Consider the following 20,624-nt stretch of genomic DNA (forward strand, 5'->3'; position numbering starts at 1 on the left):
ATTTGTTCCACGTCAGAGACTTGGAAAGCGTTCTATTATCCATCCCATATTACTACCACACACTGGCGATAATACGCCGCTGAGTTCAACAACTGGAAAGTCTTATGGGATGGATTGCTCTTATCTATTGACAATTATATGTGCAGCAGAACTTGTGTAAACGTGTTTCTGCTTGAATTTTGACCTGATGAAAAAGTACAATTCTTTAATTAGGGGAAAAAGGGGGAAATGGGGCACTTTTTACATTTTGCAATAGTATTTCAAAATACATGTGTATTTATTTCAAACAATAATTGTTATGTATATTTAACATAACATTTTCTGTAGCTAATACAGTTTTAAAAGTATTAAAAAAAGTTGGTGTTTTGGCCCAACTTGCCTCAGGACTAGTGGCACTTTTTACCCCACAACCACCATTTTGAAAAAAAACTGCTTCACATAGCTAATCAGGCCCACAGTCATGTAAGTTTATGAGCTCATGATGTACCATCTGCAGCCTTAAATTAATGTATAATAAAGCCTCAAACGTATCTACTTACATTTAGAAAGAAAATGAAATCACCTGACATAGCAAAATAGTCTTTTTTTTTTTTACCTGGCTGACTTACCACTTTCTCCACGTGCTCCATCAAAGATTCAGGGAAATAAATTACTCTTTCTAAATCTATAATCACATGCTTCATTATGTGTATGGCTGCCTAGATGCAAGGGACGGCTCATCTTACCCACTGGCTCTACTTACCCCGTCCTCCCCTACACTTTTCAAAGACCACGCAGCTGGGCAACTTTTGACACCGCTGTCTATTGGTTTAAGATGCAACTCCACATCCACACATTAACAGGAGGAAACAATAAAGTGTTATTTAGACTTATAGTGCAAATATCTGGCAGCAAATGGGCTGATCGTAACAGAAGACTTTCCTTTTTTTTCACCAGGTCCAAATGTTTTGTTTTATGGATCTTTGAACCACGGCTGAGCCTTGAGGTTTTAAAAAGTGAGGCAGTTCTCTGTTCTTAATCCATGTATGTGCCTTCAAAGGCGCAGCCATTCCCCTAACTGCTATAAAAAAACATCCATTGTATTTAATGGTATAGCTGTATTCTCTGTTTTATGGCGCACCATCAGTAGCCAGCAACATAAAAGGGTCATTTTGGAGGGTTTTTTCTAGGCAGCCCAGCTATGCATAATACGTGCAGTCATAAAGCAGAAACATGTATAGACAAATCAAATTTAGAATATATCATTAAAATAATTTCCTCTGTAGTTATGAATATGAAACACATCCTGTTCAATACAGTTTGGATTGGATCTCATTTCCGAGAGCTTAAATGCTTTCTGCTTAGGCTTTGGAGTAATGTTGTTTTAAAAGAGTTTGACAGTGTTGGTCTAACTATAGGCTGACAGCTTCACCTGAGAGTGTGACTGTGTAAATTTACAAAGTCATTCAAACACAGAAGTGTGTTTGGCTGCTTTGCTGACCTGGAGCTAGAGAGCAAACCATTAATATATCTGGCCTGTCTGCAGGATTCAGGAAGAGGGATTGGTTGACACACTGTGTTTGAGGCCAGGTTCCTCTGGAATTCTGGGATCACAGTCAATTTGGCAGATTAGTCATATCAATCTTCTGGCTGTTAACCGCCCAGAACCTCGGGCTGTTTGCCTCTCACTAGTTTTTCAATGCCGCTCACAGCGTGAGATTATGACTATAACAGCCATTGAAATCCAGGGGGAAAGTGGGATAACCTGAAAGGAGAGTAAAACACAGAAACAATTGTTTTCTTTTTTCGCACAAGCCCACAAGGGAGTAGGGGGAGAGCTGTGGGATGGACTACACATGTGGCCGTCGGCCATATGTTTTTGAATAATAGCCATTAGTTTTAAGAGGGTGATGTCATTGTAGGTTTGCTGTTCCAGTAACTATATTCCTCCAGTCCTGGATCGGATCCCTGAAATGACTCCTGCAGTGAATGAAAGATTCCTATTTTTCTTTCTATAATTTACAGGTGAGGAAATATTTGCGGTAAACACAGATTGGTTGGCGAATGCATTTCCTGTCATATCAATTAAAGATGATGATTAAATGAGGCTTTTGGCAAGTGAGGGATTAGCTCTCTTAGTGCAGAAAAAAAATCACAGTTACATTCAGCAGTGGGAAATTCTTCATTCATTCAGAATTGAATTTGTAGCTTTCAGCAAGCAGCTAAAGCTCTTCCTTTTAAAAAATCTCTCACTGAGTGAGAGAGTCTTTGCCCGTGAACTCGGGGCAGGGGTGTGAGCAAACACTGGCCTCTGGGTAAAGTGTTGCGATGCCAATGTCAACGTGCCCGTGCCGCTTTTGGGAACACTTCTGTGTATATCAGTCACCAGTGCGACCAGCCACAAGTTGTAAAAATATTTGACGAAAAAACGAGGATTTATGATTGGTCATTAAAAAGCGTGGAGACCCTGTTAAAAATAACCACAGCGAGAAAGAGGGCAATTTGCAGTTTTTGCTGCCATGGGACCAGGTGAGTTGACTTTAGAGACCTGATTAAAACAATTTTTACTTGTGGGATCATGCGCTACCACAGATAGAGCATCTGTTTGCATGATTACATCCAATGATTGGATGATTCCTAATGAGAATTAATAACTATTATTAGACACTTTTTTCAGGCATTAGACATTCTAGCCTGTGAAATTTATGACAAATGATACTGGAGATGTTTCTCATTGGATTGTGATGTAAAGTATTGATGATGCAGTGGTAAATACAAACTATCACCTCCAGTTGCTGACCATCATAAGGCAAACAACCACCAATAGAAACAAAAACTTAGTTATTTCTCCTTAAAAGACCCTATTCTTATATAACATTCATCAGTCTGCTAGTACTTACAGCGATGTGTACTATGAACTTCTGCAATAAAGATTTATGTCGGCCTAAAAAGGTGGTAAACTCGATTCCGCAAATAAAACTGCGGGTAATCTGCGTTGGGGCTGGGTTTACCCTCCTCTGCATCCCTGTTTGTATGACACACACACACACAAGGCACATTTACGATAAACTCCTCAGCTGTGTCAGAGTGCATTAGCGTGACGCATGAGGAAAGCTCGATGGGTCGGAGTCAGCCAAACCCGTCATGACATCATGCTAAAAGTTCAGTCGTTGGCGTCTCGGCCTCCCATGCCAAAAATTTTAAGTGAATTTCATAAATTGATCTCCAATAGAGAAACCACAAGCAGCTGTTGCTTTGCAAAGTTAGAACCAGGATGCAGTTATCATCATAGAGTTTACCTCGACTTTTCTATCCTGACATGAATCTTTATGATCTGAGTTCATAGTATGTATTATAGTAAGGAGCATCAAAATGATTCACGTTATATGAGGATGGGGTCTTTTAAAGGTTTTTATATTAGTGGTGACTGATTTGAGATTATAGCTTATAGTTTACTTACCTTTTTATTTACCACTAAATCGCTGGTTATAAGTGGATGGCTTGCATCAAACTAAAGTGCAATTAAAGTAATAATCTGCGATATTTAAATAAATGTCCGTTTTGCAACTCTCTATCTGACTGATATAGCACAATAGTGATCCAGCCTATATTCAGTTCATGAAAGTTTTATGTTTCCAGTTTGTGTAGAATAAACAGAAGAACTGGGTAGTTAGCATGAGCAGTGATAGCCACCATGGCTGAACAGACAAAGAAAAGAGAAACTCAAACGGCGTCAACAGAAAATCCAAGGAAGAAGACGTCATAGTACTGGACACACTGTTTGATTGACAGGTGATCTCTGGGAAGAGCAGTGCAGAAACACCACAGCAATGAGCGCTGAGCAACAAAGATGGAGACTAAATATTGATACCACTCTAAATACTGTGAAGGTCAGTTGCTCATCTATAATAATCAGGCATGTTTCTCCCATATCAGTTCCATCATGTCCTTAGTATCTTCACATCTGCAGCAACCTCAGCACAGTAGTGATTAGTCTCCAGGTCACCTTTCCACCTCACTCAGGAGGCGGCTTTGAACAGCGGCCGCCTACTTATTATGTCATCATGTTATATTTATGCAAAAAAAGGACAGCTTTATGAGTTTTTTCCACCTGACATGAGCGCACATTACATATTTACTTTTCCTGGCACCGCTCCATTTAGAAAATGATAAAGAATGCAGATTCAGGGGCTGTAATCATGAATGCATGTGACTTTCCATAAGTAGCAAGTGGTTGAAGCTGCACCAAAATGATGTCCGCAAAGAGACACTCTAAAAAGCTGAATGAACTAACCGCACCATGCAGCGCAGCTTGACATTTTTAAACTCTGTGTCATTTGCATGTTTCAACCTTTATTTATCAGGATATGTTTGTACATGTTCTCTTTTTTAGCAACACCCAACTTCACAAGCATTCATTTATAGATTTGCAAACCTGGGAGCTGCCCAGTGCAAACACAGGCTTCTAATGGAGCAGTTGTGAGTGAGGTTTCTTGTCTTGCTGGCACCTCGTAGATTTTGGGAGAAGGGAGAATTTGACCAGATATTCCCAGCCAGGATTCCAACTAGGAACCCTCTGGTAACAATTCACCTATCTAACCATGTCTCACTACCCACCGTATTGCATTTTTTTCTGTGTGTTGAAGACCCACGCACCAATAAGCAGGATCAAGGAGAGACAAATTACATGTAATGGGATACAGTAGTCTGATTACAAACACTGTATCCCATTATAGTCACTGTAAAAAACTCTGCTATCTGAAAAAAATTGGGATTATTGGCATGTTTGAAAGGAAGAAGATAGTGAGATTGTTTATAGAGGCTGACATAGTTTTGCAAATTATGGTTGATAATGGCTGTAGATGATGGTAGTCAGACTATCTAAAAAAAAAAAAAAACAGCCTATAATTTGGATTTTAGAGGCAAAGTAAATCCAAAAGTAACTGAAAGTAATCAAACTACATTACTGAGTTTGATTATTCCAAGGTCTTACATTGCAGATTACAATTATATTTTCAAAGTAACTGTCCCAAACCTGCTTGTAAGGTACAATGTGACACTGTATTTCCCCTCACGCCAAACCAACTCCATCCTGCAAAACCAGATGGGACCAGGAGGTGAAAGATTACAGTTACTTGAAATAAGCCATAAACATAACGCAGGGTAATGGAGTGTTTACTGTGTGTTACAGGAAATGAAAACGGTCACTTAACTAGCATGACGTAAACGGTTGTTTTAGCTGACTATATGACTCTATTCCAAAACACTATATATAAATAAAAAAGAAAAAACAGAAAAATAATTACCTGAAGAATATTGTTCAACATTTCTATATAATATATTTTCACAGAAGCAGTCTGTGAAACTGTTGCCAATTTGCTAACCAAAGACCTAGGTTAGTTATTATGCATTAAATGCACCATAATTCATTTCATTTTCACAGTCATATAATATTTCAGAACCAAACTCGCCATGTGCTACAGATCCAGGACAGAAAATGAATCTGAAATTACTATTTTCTGTCATTATTCTTGTCAAAACACTATTCAACAAAGAATTGCTGTCATATCTTCAAGTGGTGACGGAGAAAATTGCATATTCTTTTCATTTTGTCAATGTTTGTTCACTGTGGCAGTTTACACTGCAAGTTATTGCCAAGTCAAAGCTCATGAAAGCCGACCCGAGGCCCATCGGCGCTTTGTGATGAGAATATCAAGTCTGGGCAGAGCCTTCGAAAGTGGTTTGTTCATAACATGTCTGATGATTTGGGGCTGTGTGTTTGCTCTGATTAAATAAACTAGAAATCACAAGCTGCTATGAAAACACTCATAAATTTGATGTCAGAATGATATTTCAGTGGGAGGATTTTTCCAGCACTATCTGTTTATGTAGCACATTTAAGAAAAAAGAATCCCCGGAGGCCTTTTTCTCGTGTGTGGGTGCTCACACACAGAGATACCGGCATACACATACACACACATGCACACACACAACTGACAACTGAAGTGGCAGATCAGCCTCGCGGACTGTTTTTCGACAGTTCCTCCTCTATATACAGGGTGGCCTAGCAGTCATATAGTCATATAGACCATCCCGTAACCATAAGTTCACAGGTTCAATTCCTGCAACAGCCAGTGTGTCCTATCAAAGTGTCCTTGCGCAAGACACTAAACCCCTATACCTGCTCCTGGTTCCTGGTTTCTGGTGCAACAGACTGAATTTGGCATAACATCACTGTCCAGTAAAAACCTTGTATCTCCAAAATGTCAACTTTTCAGGACCTAAGAAAAACAGCCTTGTTTCAGCTTGACCACCATGCATTTGTGAGTTTTCAATTGTTCCAACTGGTTTTGAAAGGGTTTCAGAAGACCAAGGGTTGTAGAATTTTCTCAAACCATAGAAATGCATATAATCCTTGAACTGAAGTTAAAACATGAAAACCACCAAAATTGGATTTACAGGGTTTTCACATGACAACGATAAACAGCATGGATCCATCCTGCCTGGTGTCAAAGGTACAGGCTGCTGCTGGTGTGTAATGTTTTCTTGGCACACATCACATCCTTTTAGTACCAATGGAGCATCATTGGAACTAAACATAGTTGGTGACTGGGTGCATCCCTTCATGGCCACAGTCTGGCCTTCGTCAAATGGAAACTTCCAGCAGCTCCATCGTCTCTCTGTGGTTCCAGGAACATGACAGTGAATTTAGTTTAATCCAGTGGCCTGCACAGTCTCCAGATCTCAACCCAGTAGAGCAGTGGTTTTCAATCGTGTGCCATCACTGCGGGTTTTCATTCCAACCAAACACTGATTTCCCTGATTAACACACCTTCAACCACAGAGGAGGAACTCATCAGAGGAATCAGCTGCTGCAGTGTTCGGTTGGAATAAAAACCAGCAGGCTCTCGGGTCACGATGGTATGATGAGTGAAAACCACTGAAATAGAGCAGCTTTGTGATGAGGTGGAACAGGCTGCTCGCAGCATGAGTGTGCCACCAAAAAAATCTGCAGGAACCGAATGAGTCAGCATGGAGCGAGATCCCTGAGGAATATTTCCCGCACCTTGTTGAATCCATGAAGACTTGAAGAATTCAGGCTGTTCTGGGGGGTAAAATGGGGTTGTACCTGGTACTAGCAAGGTGTACCTTATAAAGTAGATGCATATGCATGTAGAGAGGCAGGGATAGTACAAGGCCGAGCCTGGTTCTCTTGAAATTTCGTGAAATGAGCACGTGTCCGAAAATGCAAATACGTGCATGCATGAAGAGTGAGAGAATGTATTCCCATCATGAAAGGATTAGCTGAAGGAGACACAACCAAAGTTGTTTAACTTGCCTAACCTTAACTATTAGTGAACCTTTCACATGATGAACAGGTGGAATTGGCATGTCCAATCTGTGCTATTGCCACCTAATCCTTTTGTAATGGATGAATGTAATCTTGACATAATTTGTGTCCACAACAATCACGTTTGAGAGTTCGTGCTCATTTCAAGAACTTTCATGAGACTGTGTTGGTCTACCCCAGTTCTGGAATAGCTGTCTGGGACTGAAGCTGCCATTCACATAATAAAGGTTTTTATTTTGACGAAAATCCTCTCTGATTGATTGAACTGAAAGTGAATCGACCCCAACCCTGTCCAACTGCTTGCCATTTTTTCCCCTTGGTTCCAGCGTCACAGGCTGAAGTATGTACACACTTCAGATGAGAAAATGTTGAATGATTGAAGGAAGCATTAATATGTTTAGAAACGTGTAAATCTGCACTGGGTTGGGTTCTTTTATGAGCGACATATACAGTTCAGAGAGCATTTCAGCATCCCAACCACTAAAAAAAACAAAGAGCTGGTTCCTAGCCTGGTAATATAATGCATACCTTGTGCTGCGACGGCCATTATTAGCTCGGTTACAGTAGAAATAGAGGAATGCCTGTGCGAACTGTGGACAGCGGGATAATCTGAAGAATGAGTCTGGAGAAAAGGCCGGCTCGTATTTCACTGGCCCTGAATGGGAGATTGAACTGTTATTTGTCCAGGCCTGCAGGGCGCATAATGAACGGCATGGTGTTTCTGTTAGGGCAACAGTATCAGGTCATAGATCAGCTGTGTCAGCGAAAACATTACGGAGCAGGGTTCCACCGAGATGGGTTTCTGAAGGCTGATACCGATACCAGTGTTTTTGTATTGGAGAGGACAATAGGCAGTGTTTTGCACCGATATTTGACCATTTGACAATTTTTCATGCCAAAAAATGACAAGTATTCAGTGTTTTCCCCCCAGAGTTTTACTCTGGTTAGGCTGGAAAAGCGTCTGAAACAAAACTCTCTATTGAAAGCCAGACTATTAGCAGCTCCTTAGGGTAGGGTGACACCCCCCCCACCCCCCCACCCCACCCCACCCCACCCCACCCCACCCACCCCACCCCACCCCACCCCACCCCACCCTTCAATAGCAGGAGAAACTCAGTGCCTTTAAATGAAGAATTCATTTGTAAAAACGGGATTCAAAATGTGCAAAGAAAACAATTGCAGGTTATCCAGACTGTGTTTGTGTTTCTGTAGCTATGATCAGGGAGGAACCTTGATCTTATCGGCGAATGACATCCATCGCTACACATCCCACACACACACGCACACACACACACACACACACACAGAGAGAGAGAGAACAGTGACGGAACAGAGGAGATATTCAACCAGACGGTGGCGGACAAAAACCTCACTGCTTTCAGGTGGCCATGAATAGATATGGAGGACACAATACATCACAAAATAATCAAGAATCAATTTAATGTACCACTACATCACTGATTGTCATGCACTCATACTGCTTTATAAGAACACAACGTTTAATCATGCATTATATCAGCACTCATAAAACATGATAGGTGTAACTTATAATGAATTATAAGTACAAACATCTTATATCTTATAACTCCTTGTGAGCCACATTATAAGGCACTATAGATATGGCAGTCATACAAAGTGTTACCAGAGTTAATCCCAAACATGTCCAAACCCAAACATGATATTCATAGGTTATAAGATAATGAAAGATAATGTACACAAATGTCACTGAAGTAGTACAGGGATTTCAGTTTCAGTCTGATCTGAGGGTCTGGCAGTGGGCTCCCTCTAGTGCTACATGAGGGCCAATGTCATTAGAAAAACACTAAATCAGCTCAACAGGGCATGGTTAGTGTATAATTTGGTACGGTGGTTCCCATAGTGGGGTTAGGGGTCCTTGAGAGTTCCAGGGAGTCTTCAGCAAAATGAGGAATGGTTCAATTTCATTATTTTTTCACTCAGTTGACATTAACACTAAATGACAAATGACAGATTGTCTATTGTGATCATGGGTTTCCCTCTCCCTACTGTTATCTCCCCCAATCATAATCTAAACAGTTATACATCTTTTCACAAAATGATTCTCAGATGGGGTTTCTTGGGACAAAATCTTATCAAATGGGGTTTTGGACGGTCCTTAACATGAAAATGAATGGGATCCCCTGCTTTAGTAGAATGTTCATAGTGATTTCAGGAGGAAGGTAAGAAGGAAAGGGCACCAGTCCCAGGAAAACCTTGGTTAAAAAGTAATTCCTAGCATTTTGTTTTTAAGTGGTAATCCTTGAGTTCCATGTTTTTTAAATTTTGCCAACATGTTTGATGCTCAGCGCTCATTGCTGTGGTGTTTCTGCACTGCTCTTCCCAGAGATCACCTGTCAATCAAACAGTGTGTCCAGTACTGTGACGTCTTGTTCCTTGGATTTTCTGTTGATGCAGTTTGAGTTTCTCTTTTCTTTGTCTGTTCAGTCATGGTGGCTATCACTGCTCATGCTAACTACCCAGTTCTTCTTCTATTTATTCCAAACAAACCAGAAACATAAGACACATCAGTTCCTCTGCACCAGAGGTTTTTTGCTGCTGGACCTACCAGACAGCAAATGTAAGAGCTTCCATGAACTGGGTACAGGTTGAATTACTATTTCAATAAGCGATGGAAAGTAGCAAAACAAACATTTATCTCCATGAAAATGTCACGGATTATTGCTTTAATTTGCTTGCACTACCAGATGGGGAGGGCTTCCCACATGGAAAAGTATAGTAGTGCCAGACTAAGTTCAGACCATTTCAAAATCAATTTAGGATGCTTTTCTGACTGACAACTGATCTGGCGCCATGTGAAACGCCCCTAATGTGGTAAACCCCACCAACCCGGGGCTCCAAGTAGCTTAAAACAAACGTTGAAATGATCTTCCCACACTACTTGACCCCATGTCTGCTCCCTGGATACTAGCCTCTCCTCCACTCGGGCCAGGAGGGGGGGGGAGGTGAGATGCTGTTGGACATTTACACCGATATTCGATCCCTCGCCTGGAAGCACAGGAGGTTCCTTATCCTTGATTCCTTCCACGGCGGGATGCCAAGACAAACACGCAGCTCCCTGGCAGCGCTCCATCCCTGTGGGCACGACTGGCGCACGACTGGCGCCCCCCCCGACTCCACAGAGAGGTGACAGCCATATGTGTTCACAGTGTGCTTCATTTTGTTTCCCCAAACCGAGATTAGGTTTTTTTTTTCCCTTTCCCCTCTTGGAAGCTTGTTCTTAAATGGAAACAGTCCTGATTGCCAGCATGTGGTTTCTGGATAGGAATGGCAGCGGTCGGGGTTGAAATGCTATCAAATGAGGTGTGGAGGGGTGAACCCTGATATATTTCCCCTGCTTAACTGTCGTCTTCCTCAGCTCGTTTCCGTTCGTCTGTGGAGGAATGCTTTACCGGCTCATATCCACACGGCACTGCGCACAGATTTTGATGAAACAAAGCTTTTCCTCTTGTCGAAGGAGCCCACTTGTTAAGATATTGTTCCATTCTGGACCCTCTTCTGACAAGGGTTCTGTATTCATGATTTGGTACGGAACTGCATATATTGTAGTTGGGGAGATAACAGTAGAGCATGTGAAACCATTTCCAAAAATAGTAATTCTTATGTATTCACTTATTGTGGTAACATCATTTCCTCAGAACTTATTAAAAAACAATAAAATAAAATAAATAAAAAAATAAAAAAATAAAAAATAAAATAACATAACATAACATAACATAACATAACATAACATAACATAACATAAAATAATAAAATAAAATTGAAATACAACAAAATACAATAAAATAGGTAAATAAAGGTAAGTAAACAAGCAAACAAACAAATAACAAATCTGAACTAGTCCTCCGCAAACAAATAAATAAATCAGAGGATGGTTGTTTCAATAGCTATGGCTGTCAGGGGACACACATATTATTTAAAAAAAAATTATATAAATGAATTAATTTATAATTAATTTGTATTTTTATTAAGTGCCTGAATTTCCCGGTATTGTACTATAAACAAGCTCGATGCTTGATATAACATTTGCATCTGAATCAATAAAAAATATGTGAAAAAAACAAACAATACAGTAATTACAGATTTATTTACCATACGTAAAAAGCACTGTATGGTGCAACTTTACAGGCAAGTGGCTCTGCATCACTTGCTTGTGCCTGAGCCACCTCAAGATGGTGCTGCTCTCCAACACTACAACAGACACCATCATATCCTTACCACTCACCCAATACTAAATAGCACTCTCCTCATATTCCTTTCTGAACGCTGCAACACTGCATTGCACATGTGCAAGATCTATATAAGCAAGAGAGGAAGTGGTAAGAAGCAGCGCCATTAAAAACACAACACTTTGGGATTGGGATGGGTAATCCCAAGAGTCATAGTTTATTCATCATCATGGATCAGAGTACGTGGAAGCTCTGTGCCTGGGGTCCCATGTGTCTGAGTGATTGATGGTATGTTTAACTGTGGGGCATTGATCTGTGGATGCTTGTAGATATGGTGGTTTCCCCCCTCTGTCTACTGTATCCTCCCCAGAGGACCAGCGCTCCTCTAACAGTAAGACATGTTGGTGGTTGCAGTGTTAATCATCAGCTCTATGGTCCGTGGTCACCACCGTTTTGCCTTGGATCACTGTGGAAAATGACCACTAAAATCAGTCTAGGGATAGCAATAGCAATGGCTGACGAGAACTAAAGAAATTAAATAAATGAATAGGGTTCGACTGAGTTTTGTAGGCTGATACCAATACCTGATATTTTGAGTCGTTATTCAATATCTTTCATAGCAAAAAATCACAAGTATTCAGTGTTTCCCCTGAATTTGATTCTTGTCAGGGTGGAAAAGCCTCTGAAACTGCATTTAGACCATCATGGGACACTAAAACTCTCCATTGAAACCCAGGATACTACTACTACTACTGCTACTAATACTACTACTAATAATAATAAAACCTATTCAGGCATACTTATGTGGAATCTGATCGACATGTTGCATTAGAATCAGTTCAGGTTAAGGTCTTACCATAGGCAACCAGTGTAGCACTGACCAATCCTGCAATAAACATGTAACAAACTGCATCATATCCATCATGTATCCATCATAGCCCGTATCCGATGTTTAATAAAAGGCCAGTATCAGCTCCATATATCAGTCAGGTGTATTTGAGCGGGACTATGGCAGTGAGAAGCCCCTGTCTGTTTTGGCTCATGGCAGCTTGTCCTCTGATAAAAGCTTAATCAGGGGAATTGAAGGTACACGCTGTTGATGAGGAGTGATCAGCCCTGTCATGGCTGAGAGCTGGGGGGATTTTCCGTTTCTGCCTCAGTTATTTTCCTTTGAGGTTATAATAAGGTTATAGGAGGATTTAAAGACTGTTTTTTTTTTTTGTTTTTTTTTTCGCCCGGCATTGTTTTCCTCCCCTCTCCCCTCACCCAGGCAGAGGTACTGAGCTTTAATCCTCTCCTCCTTTTTTTGTCTGTCTGGCAAGGTGAGGATAAGTGCAAGGTACCAGCCTGGGGATGATTTCAAGTAAATATGATCCACTATCACCACTAGCAACAACAACAACACCGCCGCAACAAGCAACACGAGTAAACATGTTGAATGATGCAGTCCCCCTCTGGGCCAATCAGCAACAAGCTGGTAGCTTGTTATTTTGTTTGACCCAGTGGTGAGATGCATCATTTCCCCAAATTCTGCCAAAATTCTTTCTTTCTTTCTTTCTTTCTTTCTTTCTTTCTTTCTTTCTTTCTTTCTTTCTTTCTTTCTTTCTTTCAATGCCATCCTCATGCTGTGACCTCATCCTTCCCTTCTACTATTCCACTCATTGAGGTCAAAATCTGGTAAGTCTTGTCAATGACAGAAAAGTATATTAAATTGACTTTGGAATACATTCACTCTTCTCTGTGACAAACCATCTGGCATGTACAGTATGTAGGCTAAAAAAAAAAGCTATTTCCAAATACTATCTGACCCATGACCGGCCAGCAACATTAGTGATACAGAGTATGGAGTGCTGTGGCTTGGTAGGATCTACAGTATACCCTGGCAGACCTGACAGGCCAGCCGATCAGCACTCGATTGCCTGCTCCCAATTTCACAGGGGCTTGACCACTTACCACCAGCCCAGACAGCCTCTGAAAAATGGCACTCGGCGAGGTTTCCATTGATCACAGCACTCCTGCAGATGAAAACATCATGGTCCATAACTCCAAAAAGTCCCCCATCAAACTAACCACACTAACTGCCATCATTTTAGGATTTTAGGCAGTTTGAATGGAGACGAAATGAAGTGTAAAGTGCAGTTCTGTCTAGAGGCTGTGAGCCGGTGCAGCGGATGGAGGCGACCTGTGCACCGGGCGACCTTTGCGTGATAAGGCATGACAAGGCCATTAACAACCAATATAGATCAAGTTAACTCCATGCTGGCTTTTTGCACATTGCATGATTCCAATCATGGGGCTGGCATGAAACATGCCTGTGGGTGTCTAACCTAGGCTCTGGAGCGTGAACCTTAAAGCTGCGTCTCCACTGCACTGAATAACTAGCATGCGATGGGGGTGCTGGGCAGTTTGTGTGCGTGTGTTAACTTACATGTATGTGTGGATTTGAGTGTCTGTGAGCATGCAGGCATGTGTGTGTTGGGGTAAGTGCATATAGCGTGCATACAGGTGATTTTCACATTTTAGGCATTTAGCTGATGCTCCAGAACAGTGTATGATGAGTGAACAGTAGGGATGGGACGAATCAAAATTCAATATATCGCAATACAAAAATGTGACAATACGTATCGTGGAGCAGAAAAATGAATTGCGATATTAGCTCCATTTTACTCTGCTGTAGTAATCACAAATGAGATGCTTGACCATCACAATTTCACAAGCTCTTCATCTAAATTATATTATTTGCACTTTGTAATGGGATTTTAAAATTGTTGTTTACATTCTAGCAAGCCAATGCCATCACTAGAAAGATTTGTGGCTCAGAAATAAACATAATTCTGCACTTCGTCAGACTTCGTCATTGAACTTTCACTTATTACATCGTATCGTGGTTGTATTGAATCGTGAACCTCATATCGCATATCGAATCGTATCGTGAGATAAGCAGATGGTCCCATCCCTAGTGAGCAGGTAAGGGTTCGGTGCCTTGCTAAAAGACACTTCAACAGGCTGCTGATGGACACATTGAACCACTCTGCCACAGGATGAATGTCAGACGTCTGATAGGATTTTCACCGTCCTTCCATAATTGCAGGCCAGTGTTAATTTCCCTCCCACTGTTTGAGTGGAGACGGGGGGCATGATAAATGGGCTTTGCAAACAGAGCCCACGGCCAACGATACAGCTCCATGTAGTGCAGAGGGGAGCTGATCTAGCATGTATTTCCTAATCAATCACCCTGCTGGACTGGAGGCCCACTGTGTCTGTGGCAGAGCCTCCGCAGATGCTGTACAGGCTGCAATATATAGAGACAATGCAGGAGCTGGTTACTGCTGGGCCGCTGACCCACGAGGCTATAATTTGATTCTTAAATCAATTCCACGCCATTGATTATTCCATCAACCAATCAGAGAGGACAAATGTGTGTTGAAATGCAAGCTGGGGCGGATGTGGGCATTGGTTGATTTGAGGCGTGACTTTCAACACATCCGCATGTCTAGTTTGGGATGGCACACATTTGTGTTAACTTGCAACTTAAAATGTGTTCTAATTGATGTACGTTTTGGTGAAAAGTCACACAAATGTGTAACTGTTTTTAATTCATCCCACTTTTTAATGTGTTGTTTCTTATGTTTATTTTTTTTCTTATTCATTTTTTTTTTGGTATTCTCTTTATTTTTATTCTAACCAATTTTTCTGTGTCCTATTTTTATTCCCCCCTTATATATGTACTGTATATATATGTATGATAATATATCTATTTAATGTAAAGCACTTTGAGATGCACTCTATGTATGAATGGTGCTATATGAATAAACTTAACTTATTATTATTACATATTTCATTGAATTCCTCCTTTTACTCCTGTAAAGCACTTTGTGAACTATGCTGTTAGCTAATGTATGCTACATAAATAAAGACTATTATTATTCATATTATTAGAAGTAGTAGTAGCAGTAGTTGAAGTAGTTGTAATAATAGTACTAGTAGTAGTAGGAGAAGCAGCAGTAGTAGTACTAGTAGCATGTTTTGAAATAACATAATATTCTCTATTATAGAGTCTAATGTTGTATAATGATGTAGGGAGGGTTACAGTCCTCATGTCATATGTTTACATAAACTGTTGCACTTGACAGAATTTAATTCCCTGACACCTTCCATGTACAAATTACAAAAAAGGTTCTGGAAGACACACTTTTCACAGCAGCAAAGAAATCTCTGTATATTTGATTTATGCAGCATAAATGAAAGCAAGCCGTCTTGTTTTCTGTCTGTCTCACTGTTTAAGCCTGAATGGGAGTGTGTGTGGGTGTGTATACGTGCCTGTGTGTGCCTGTTTGCTTGTGTGTGTGTGTGTGTGTGTGTGTGTGTGTGTGTGTGTGTGTGCATGTTCAGTTTCTGAGTGCACCGTTTGCATGTATGTTTTGTCATGCAAACAGCTGTACCATGTTAAGCGTCCTAAGGCCGTGTAAAGGCTGGAAACACGCCAGGTGTGTTTAGGTACATGTTCACAAGCCCGTGAACATATATGCAAATAAGGTTTGTGTGAGTACTATTTCTGGACTCTTACATTAAATAAGGCACTGAAGTAGCAATTCTGAATCAACCCCTCAAAAAATGCCTTTAATTAAGACAAATGCACACTATTATGAAGACAGAGTAAAGACATTTACAAACTCCATTACCTGATGTCAATAAAATGCTGTAGATGATCAATCCTTCTGTGAAGCTCACAAGCTCGTTCTCTCGTCTCTTACGTCCCTCCAAAAAAACAAACCTCAAAGAGTTTATAAGGACATGTCCGAGAAAGAGGGACGCAACTGACCCTGACGAAGAAGAATGAGAAGTGAAGGGGGGACAAAGGGTTATGGTGGTCTTGAACACAGCACCTTAGGGTGTTCGCTGTCATGCACCCTGGCAGCAGCGTGGAGTCATAGCTCCCTGGATAGCGGCCATCAGCTTCATGTAGTGAGCAGAGTGAGGCACTGCGATGACTGGGAGTTCAAAGACTATCACCCTTGGGAGAAGACGGGGAAGCAGTGGACTGCCAGGGGATCTTTGACTCAGAGGCGCGTGTTTGGGCTGGCAGTCTGATCTTGGGCTAGCAGCGCATGGCTGCCAGATAGCAAATGACTCGACTCAGACTGTAGGGTCTGAGTGGTCCGTGTGACGTCACAAGCATTACCGGACCCATCTTTAGCCCTTCTACTTCCTTCCCTACATCATTGTTGATCATCTCTTGAAATGGAGAGATGACGAACATAAAACATGCATTGCATAAATTGTTATCACACGATGCCTGCCTCAAATCGCCTAGCAAATACGGCTGGCACCATCATGGAGGTCCATCGGAGAATTAGTGAAATATATAACAACCTGGCTTGAAAAAGATAGATACCTGAAAAAGATTGTTGTGTGGGTGTATCCATTCAGTAACATTAGGTAGATATTAGGTAGACACTCGAACACGAATTGGATTCTGTGACAGCAGCACGAATTGGACACTAATTTTCACCTAAAGGTTGGCGGGTTAAGTTTAGTAAAACAACTTTGGTTAAGGTTTGGGTTAAGGTTATGCTTAGGCAACCAAAACAACTTGGTTAAAGTTAGGGAAAGGCTTTGGTCATGGTTAAATAAGAAAAACTTTAAAAATTAAAACTTCACTCACTGTAGACATCTTCTTTTTACAAGCTGGAAATTTAACCTGGGACGTTGGCATTGAAGGCAAATGCTTATGCCCATCCACCACCCCAACCACAACGCCCTTACTTCAATGTCAGTCTACTCTGTGTTTATAGTCGTGTCTCCTTTACACAACCCTTTCATGGTGGGAACACGTAATTCTCTCACTTTTCGTGCACAGAGCACATATTTGCATTTTAAGATTTAGCCACAGCTAGCTAGCTAGCTTCTAGATATTAGTGTGCAAATCAGATGTGTTTACAACAAGACCGTCAGTGATGGTCAGCTGACCAGATACTATGGTATGCTAGCTAAACTTGATCAGATGTATCAGTGGTTAAATGATCAGTTCCAAGGCCAAAACAGCACATAACTTAAACGTGTATTAAGTTCTGTTGAGACAATATCTTGAAAGTTTAGAAATACATTTAGCTGCTCACAGCTATTGTTACCCACCCTGTCCAAAAAAGAGGTAGCTGTCAGTGACAAAAGATACAACTCTGTATTGTTTTTTCTGACAATGCAAGAGCTGAGTACCTCCACTATGGCCGCCTGAAAGCCCTTCATTCATCGATGTGCACACACCTCTCTGCAAAGTGCATTTTATACTCGTTTTATACCCCTATTCTGTTGTCTGCAAAGGCATATTGTCTCATAATTGCGATGTGTGTGAGTAATTGCCTTGTGTGCTCCAGCGATGCACCAAGCAATTTCAATCAAGCACTCAACAAAGGAGCACTAGAGTGTGTCCAGCCATCTATGTCCGCTTACCATATCTGCCCATTTACCATGAAGGTCTGTGTAGAATATAAATCAGAAGGCCTGCATTACTTAGAGAGGGAGAGAGGGAGAGGCGGGGAGAAAGAGAGAGAGAGCTGAGAAAGGGAGGGAGAGAGATTGAGTTTTGGAGACAAGGATGTAATCAGCCTCACTGGTCAACTGTGACCCTCTGTGATCGGTTAGGAAGTGGTCCGTAATGTGAGATTCAGCGTTCTTAAAGGAGGGGCGATGCACTAATGTTCTGACACTAAAATGTGAGCTGTGTGGTTCTGGGACACACCAGGTTTTTGGACTAGATTGTCAATGTACCTGTTAAGAGATGAGAACTGACATAAAAATCATTCATGTGTTTCCGGTAGATCATTGGCTCTGGTGCTCCAATGCTAATACTTTAGCATACAGAGTGATAGTAGGCGACTAGCATTATCAAAGTAAGAAGACTGATCTTTTAGTCATTTGAAGTGGTTAGTGGTTTTTATTATATGGCTTATAGATTCATAAATTTAAAAAATGAAATATCATTAACTCAGTATAGCTGATGTAACCACATTTATTTTTGGAACTATTCCAGGTGAGTAACCATGTATTCATCCACTGCACAGTGATTTTTAGCTGAACACAGTCTCCTATCGCCCACCACATTCACTTCCTTTGGAACTAGGGAAAGTAGTCCCTGATAGTCCAAAACAGGATGTTATTTTTGCATCATATTTCATGTATATTTTATCAATCTCCTACACAAAGCTGCCAGACCTGGCCACATATAATTTAAGATTACTTTACCATTTAGCTTTAGAGCTACTATAAGTTCTCATTTTCTCACTTTTGAGATAATGCTAGTGGCCTACTATCACTCAACATAGTGAATGCTAAAGTGTTAGCATGTAGCCTACAATCACTCAACATAGTGTATGCTAAAGTGTTAGCATGGAGCCTACTATCACTCAACATAGTGCATGCTAAACTGTTAGCATGGAGCATTACCAATGATCTACAGGGCACACATGGATTATTTTGGTGTCTATGTTCTCATCATTGACCAATGGGACAATCTCTGAGAACTTGGTGTGTTCCTTTAAGGGTTCCACTCCCACTGGGGGCCCCTCATGCTGAAAATTTAAGTCACTTTGGATGAAATGGTCCTAATGGCAGATATCATGATCCCTAGCGGTGCATTATCCTGTCAGTAGAATATAGTATTGAATAAATTGCGTCACACTCAACAGAAATAGTTCTATATGGGAGTTCGCTTTCCTCCCATTGCAGGCAAAACTCCTGGCCTTCATCAGTGTTTGTGAATAATGGCTGTACTTCCCTCTCTAATAAAGCGAGGAGCCCTGGTAGCCAGGTGTACTCATTATGGTGTTATCACATTAGAAGGAATCCTCTATAGACAAAATGCAAATTCATTAAATTTTCATTCCCAGTGCCAGATATATATAGAAATCTATATATATACATATATATATATATTAAATGACATCACAGAACCCTAATGAGTACACCTGTGTTAGCAGGGATCCTCTTCATTAGAAAGGGAAGTACACCCATTATTCACAGACACTCACGAAGGCCAGGAGGCTGAAAACGTTTTGTCTGCAGTGGGAATAAAGTTACCCCCCATATAGAACTATTTCTGCAACCCTGTTTATTCAGTATAGATACCATGGTTTCCCTGCTTTAGAGGAGAAGTGACAAGAAATCCACAGCAGAGACACAGCTGATCGTTACTTCGCTGGTCTCAGGCCAGGTCACGCTAACTGGTGAAAGTGACCGGCTGACAAATGACTCCACTTTTTCTTTTGGACAGAAGGTTGGTGGGAGGAGGCTAAATGACTAAATGTCTCCTCTCCATACGTCTCAAGCGCCTCAAGGTTTTACCCCGATATGCGAGCGTCTCTGCAGTGATGTATGAGTATTTTGAGTGAAGGAAAGGGATGAATTTGTAGGGGAAAGGTAATATGTGATGGGTGTGGGTGTGTGTGTGTGTGTGCGTGTGAACACTGGCTGGCTTATTCCCCTGCTCCTGTCCCTGCATCAGTGGACCTCATATTTCACCTGTCAGGGTCTGTCATCTCCACCGCTGTCATGCGAGTCCCCAGAGCCCGTTCTCCCCTCTGTCTAGCCTCTGCTCTTTTTGGCAGGTGCAGATATGTGTGCGTGCATGTGTGTGTATGTGTGTGTGTGTGTGTGTGTTAGGGTTAGACCAACCAGGTCGATTTTGGCCTTTCATTAAAAATCGGATATCGGCCAGTCAACACCGTCCTCTAGATATGATGCTGGTTCCTCCCTGACCACAACTAGTCAATATGTTAAAACATTTTTTTTTTTTTTTCAGATGTCTGACCACAGAAATCATTCCAGTGTGGTGTGGGAGGATTTTACTCAACAGCTTCAGGGTGTCAGTCTGTAAAACCTGCAATGAAACCTGCTTCACCCTGCCTTAAAGGGAAGGTTCAGCGATTTTATTAAGCCTACTCTATTAATCACTAATCAATCCCTCTCTTAGAATGTGCCAAAAGTTTTTACATTAGAGCTTGCGTTTCTGTGAAATTGGCAACCGCCTCCTATTATCATTTAGCAATGCTAGCAAAAGTCAGTGGGGTATAAAACCATAACTCTTAAAATTT

The sequence above is a fragment of the Centroberyx gerrardi genome, chromosome 8 (genome assembly GCF_048128805.1).
Source record: "Centroberyx gerrardi isolate f3 chromosome 8, fCenGer3.hap1.cur.20231027, whole genome shotgun sequence".
Taxonomy (NCBI): Eukaryota; Metazoa; Chordata; class Actinopteri; order Beryciformes; family Berycidae; genus Centroberyx; species Centroberyx gerrardi.